The sequence below is a fragment of the Nanorana parkeri genome, unplaced genomic scaffold (genome assembly GCF_000935625.1).
Source record: "Nanorana parkeri isolate BGI_ZX_2015 unplaced genomic scaffold, ASM93562v1 scaffold743, whole genome shotgun sequence".
In the NCBI taxonomy this organism is placed as follows: domain Eukaryota; kingdom Metazoa; phylum Chordata; class Amphibia; order Anura; family Dicroglossidae; genus Nanorana; species Nanorana parkeri.
Genome location: NW_017307011.1, coordinates 749,731 through 755,758, shown reverse-complemented (window position 1 = coordinate 755,758; position 6,028 = coordinate 749,731). Strand labels below are relative to the sequence as shown.

The window sequence follows — 6,028 nt, the reverse complement described above, 5'->3', positions numbered from 1 at the left end:
AGATAAGACATCAGCCAAACATGCAGTGCATTGTTTTCAGACTCCTGCATGAGAAGATCACGGGGCTGCCTTTGTGCACCCCTCCAAATAAAAATAAAAAAACACTAGTGTGCTGGTTGCCATGCTGATGCTTTATTTAGTCGCTGACCTGGAAAAAGTATAGGAGGAAGAGTAAGCAACCTTGGCATTCCAGCTGTGGTGCAATTACAAATCCCATGAGGCATTGCAAGATTGACAGCCCAGACATGACTCCCAGAGCATCATGGGATTTGTAGTTTCCCCACAGATGGAAGGCCAGAGTTTGCCTATCCCTGATATAGGGATAAGCAATGACCCTTTTCTTGCACTCATATACAACATGCTTGTTCCAGGTATGTGTATTAAAATCTACTGATGTCACAACCAGGCAACAAGCATTTTTAGTAAGACTAGCAATGGCAGCTCCCATATACACTGAGTGGCCAGATTATTATGACCACCTGACGTTTGTAGGCAAATTAGCTATAATGTTGTGCTGAAGTTGCTAGAGGGCCAGACCATTATAAATAGGGAAGCTGGTTGTTTACCACGACAGTAGAAGTGATTTTTTGCTGAAGATATGGGTAAACAACGCGATCTAACAGCCTTTGAACGTGGAATGATTGTTGGCGCTCTGAGCCATGGAGCGAGTATCAGCAAAACAGCAGAATTCGTTAAATGTTCAAGAGCAGCTGTTGTTAAAGTGTTTAAAGACTGGACTGTCAGCCGAAAATCTGGGTCTGAACGTGCGAATTGTGGCCGTCAGCGACTAGTCAATGTTAGGGCAGAACGAGAGTGGCAAGACTGGTACAAGACAACAGAAGGGCAACAGTGCAGTGTCAGATTCCTCGCATCACCTTTCAGGATCTCGTGGAGTCACGAGGCGGCCCGAAGTACTAATGGGGTGGTCATAATAATCTGGCCACTCAGTGCATCTCTCTCATGACAGGGCCAGGGAGGCAGAGTGACTGCAAACTGAGTGTCTGCTCCCTCTAGTGGCTCATCTATGAATTACTAGATTTCATCAAATGAGCTCATGGAAGAGAAATATGTCACACAAGTCACATAAACACTGCAAATAAGAACTAAAACCACAGTACTATTCCTGTATGTCCCATTCACATGGGGGCAAATACGGGCAAACTGGCATAAAGTGCATTTGTTCATGTTTTTCTTAATGAGTTTCTCTATAAGAGTTGCAACCAAAATGTAAAGTGCCTTTAGCAGCAGACATAGGATGCCTAAGAGACCACATTGTATATGTCTGCATGCTGAGTACACCAACAAGCTACAACGCATTTCGATCCAACAGTGACCCCACCCTCACCCATACGATGCTCTTACTCACCTTCCACATACGGCTCCGTGTTCTTCAGCTCACATACTCCTTCAGCTCACATACTCCTTCAGCTCACACCGGAAATGTCAGACACGCATACGCAGGAATGATGGAAGCGTATAAGATTTTATTTCCCGCTTGGGATGTTTCCCTCAGTCTTATGAATGCGGCCGTGTTCCTTGGAACTCTTGATACATACAATGCTTTCTTGTACATTTATGTATGTAGACATGGAGGCGGATTGTCTTCCCTAGGACAGGGGGCATTTGGGTTCTGGCCATTGGGTAAACCTGAATTTCTGGAGCAGGTTTGTGTCATATGCGAGCCAACAACAACAAATAGGATGACAAGGAAACCCTCCAGCTACAGCAAGAAAACAATGTTGTATGAAGAGGTTCCTACACGTTATAGGAAGCACAGTGTAATGTAGGAAGCCTGTACTGAGGGAGCATGGGGGCTGCCATTGCTGGGCGCTCATTTTGAATATATTGCATGTAGCTCTGACAGCCGACTCAGTGGTGCGGGTGAGTATAACTTTTTTTGGTGGGGGGGTTTAGCACCTAAACAAAAACGCGCACTTAACCCATTCAGTACAGGGGGAGACACACTGCAAGGGTTAAGAATAGTTTTCCCCGGAGTTCTGCTTTAAGTGCACTTTGTTTTAGAAAGCATGGAGGGCCATTTCAAACCAGTGCGTTGCAGAGGCCGAACGCTTTGGAACACAACCCGGCCGGCTCACTTTGTTTTGGGCTGGGAGGGGGCGTGGCGGTGCATTTAAATAAATGGCACCACAGCCACGAGTCCCAACGCCCGCAGTGAGATTGCCGGCACCCGAACGTGTGGCACATCATTAGTACCTGCGTTCCTGTCCAGTGCGATCTGAAGAAATGCAGAGCACACTGGACCGGAACGCAGGTACTAATGATGTGCCACACGTTCGGGTGCCGGCAATCTCACTGCGGGCGGGGGGCGTGGCTGCAGTGCCATTGAGCTCAATGCCCCACCACAGCCCTCCCCTAAAACACAGTGAGCAGGCCGGGTTGTGTTCCGGAGGCCGAACGCTCTGGAACGCACTCTTCATGGTGTGAACCGGCCGAGGGGAATATACTAAAGCTGACCCGTACACTATGCAAATTGTGGTCGGTTCTTCATGAACTGGACAAAATTCGCACAGTGGGAGCCGCTGTTGGCACCCTTCCAGCCTTCTCGATCTGGCTGAAGGAGCCGGGTGAAAGATATTCAAACAAATGGTGCCTGTGGCCAATCTGCTGCGGACACCGTTTGGATATACAAAGGAAACTGAAGGGAATTTCCTCCAACGCTCATTAGTGTTGATGGAGGAATCTGTGCTATTATTTCACTCAGCCTGCACGTTGAACAAAAAAAAAAATACAACAATGTATGGCCAGCTTTAAACGGGAGCAGTTGCCCATGGCAACCAATCAGCTTCTCACTTTCATTTTCAAAGCTTAACTGAACAAACTGAAGAGAGAAGCTGATTGGTTGCTATGGGCAACTGCTCCAATGTTAGTAAATTCTCCTCAATGTATCCCCTTAGGAGTTTTCAGGTTTATAAAATCTGATTTTTTATTTTTATAGATTATACAAACAATGCAGCGTTCGTCAAATTGAAGAACATTCTCGACTACCGACAAACCACTGAACAAATCCAAAAGTAGTCACCAGCACACCAAAGCATGTTCTGTCCATGCTTCTTTATTGACAAAGAAAAGGGATGTCACAATGTGTCGCCACGTTTCGGAACCTTCTTCATTTGCCTGAAGGGACCGAAATGGTTCTGAAACGTGGTGACACATTGTGACATCCCTTTCCTTTGTCAATAAAGAAGCATGGACAGAACATTTTTTGGTGTGATGGTGACTATTTTTGGATTTGTACTTGATTTGCGGCGGCACCGGTGTTATGTCAAAGTTTGTGACTGCGTTATGATGTGTGACAAGTGATGTGGTCACACATTTTAACCTAATCCCGCCCAGTTTTTCAGCAGTGGAAGGTGTGACCGGTCACATGGTCACACATGTTAACGTGATCCCGGCCAGTTTGTGACCAGGAAAAAGTGAAGAATTCCAACGCTTTCTTAGCTGTTCCTGGGTAGATCGGCATTGCAGATCACATGTGGAGGAGAGCCCATCTGTCCTTGAACAGCTGATCGGTCCTGAAATGTCACTTCTATCTGAATGTGGAAGTGCGATCTCACATCCCACAAAGTCGGATAGAAGTGACATTTCAGGACCGATCAGCTGTTTCAGGGCAGATCGGGTCTCCTGCACATACCATCTGCAATGCCGATCTGCCCTGAAACAGCTAAGAAAGCGTTGGAATTCTTCACTTTTTGCCGGTCACATATTCCAACACAGAAAAACTGGGCGGGATCGCGTTAAAATGTGTGACCACGTCACCGGTCCCACATTCTAATGCAGTCACAAACTTTGCTAGAACACCGGCAGTCATTACAGCACCCACCTGATGTTTTGGGTTGTATCCGGTCAGGACTGTGATGGGATTCTATGACGTTTAAATCTCCAAAAGTGTTACAGCTTAGTGTGGACAGCTGACAGTGACACCAGAACTCCGTCACCCCGAGTACCACTGTGTGGCATAACAGCTCCTCATATACTGGCCCAGAGCACCAAACACACACCGACTTCTGAACATCCTAACCGAGCCGCTCGCTGCATTACAAAATCACACATTGTCACCCCGGGGGGGGAAGAAGACTTCTGCCTGTCACAGTAAATTCCCAGCATACCGCACATGTACTGAGGTTTAGCAACAAGATAGAATAGCGGATGGTTTGGATGCCATTTCTGCACGGTACAGCTGACCACACACCTTACAATCCGATTGCCCAACTTCTTTTAAAAATAAGAACTCTGGAGAAAAAAAAACATTAACCCTTGCAGTGGGGCTACCGTCACAATACAAGGGTTAAGTGCTCGTTTTTGTCTAGGTGCTAAAATAAAAAAAAAGGTTATACTCACCCGTTCATCGGAGCCGGTGTTCCATCGAAAGCTGGAGCTCTGTACAGCTGTATTTTAACAATATTCAGCAGGTGGCAAACTCAACGAGTATTCTGAAAACGCTAGGCGCGCCGCAACTGTGCAGAGCTCCACTCTTTCTGCGCACCGGAAGTGAGGTAGTTGGAGATCTCGATGAGTTGGAGCGTTCGATAGAACACCGGCTTGCTCTTAGACCGCTCCCCCTCCGCTGCAGCAGTCTACAGTCCCGGATTTATCACATTCTATACAGTGTATTGGATGTGGAGGACGCCGAGGGACATACCATTGCTGCTGAGGAGGGGGTTAAAGAGACTCCAGGGACCAGTCTAAGAGCTGTCTGGCTCCAAGGATTGGGTGGGTACAACTTTGTTTTTGAACGGAGACAAAAATCGAGGAGTTAACCCTTGCAGTGCAGGGGCAGATGTTATGGAGATATCAATGTAGATGGTGAAATCTCCCCGGCCCGGGTATTGTATTCTGACAGCCGGTTGTCTGAAAAAACCCAAATCAGTGAATGGAGCCGATTGGCCGGTCCTACTATTCAATCCTCATTCATAAAATCAAAAGCCTGCTATACACACAAAGCGATAATCAACCGATCATGCATATTGATTGCCAATGGCTCCTAAGGTTAGCAACACACGTACAATCTGATTGAGCCATCTCCATCTCTTGTCATATAGCACTGGGAACAAGTCTCAATACTACCAGCCAGGGTGATGAGAAGAGAACCGATCGTACAACTAACGATCGATGTCACAATTGTAAGATGTCTGCATTGACTGTGCCATCTGACCAGTCCTCTGTCATTGCCATTTCAATCACAGCGGAAAAGTCCAATTACATTTGTTGCATTGCACAATTGTTTCTTTTTTTCTTGTTTGTTTTCAGCACCACTTGGTAAGAGATGACCCAGACCAGCAGACACCAACATTTTTAACAAGGTTCGTTAAGTCATACCGCACGGTATTTCCCGTAACGACCCTTATTTACCACATATATATCTCGATATAGCTGAAGCTTTGCTTAGCAGTGCTAGAGACAACACCGTATACATTACAACTGCGAGTCTATGTCACACCATGAAGAGACGTAACAGCTTAGCATGTAGAACCATCAACCCATCAGCTACCCCCCATTAACCCTGCATGGTACAGCCCGTAACCCCGCACTTACTTCCGCTCCTCCGATACTAGGGATACTCCCGCACTTCCGCTTCCGGCTCCCACATCCAACTGTTAAGGGGGGAGAGTGAAGGGGCTTGTTCTGTCTATGGACAGTGCTGGCTATCAGGAGCTGTAATGGCCGGCAGTGGCTGGGCTCCTTCTTCCTGCACTCTGACAGGGCGGGTCACACCTGCTGAGCAATGTACAAATGTGATAATTACACTTAATTGCTTCAGCAATGACACAATGAGAGTGTGTGTGTACACTTTAAGAGGCATTTGTTGCTTGAGTAACAATTATTAAAGTATCTCATGTACTGTTCAGAGATTTTGGGAATTACACAAAAACACTCCCTTGAAGTGGGTCCTCCTTGCATTGCAAGGGGTTAAATACTCATTAAAGCCAGTCTCTGGGGACCCCCCACCTTGCTATGGGGCTGCCCCTGCGCTGCAAGGGGTTAAATGCTAATTGAAACCTATTTCTCT

General features: G+C 46.7%; 1 protein-coding gene across 1 annotated transcript in view; it reads right to left on the bottom strand.

Moving 5' to 3' along the window:
* The window catches only part of SNX21 (sorting nexin family member 21), a 19,619-nt gene extending 14,009 nt beyond the window's left edge, over positions 1 to 5,610 (bottom strand). The window contains exon 1 of the mRNA XM_018564306.1: positions 5,554 to 5,610. The gene's annotated coding sequence lies outside the window, so the exon portion shown is untranslated. The remainder of the gene's footprint in view (positions 1 to 5,553) is intronic.
* Positions 5,611 to 6,028: the final 418 nt, after the last annotated feature.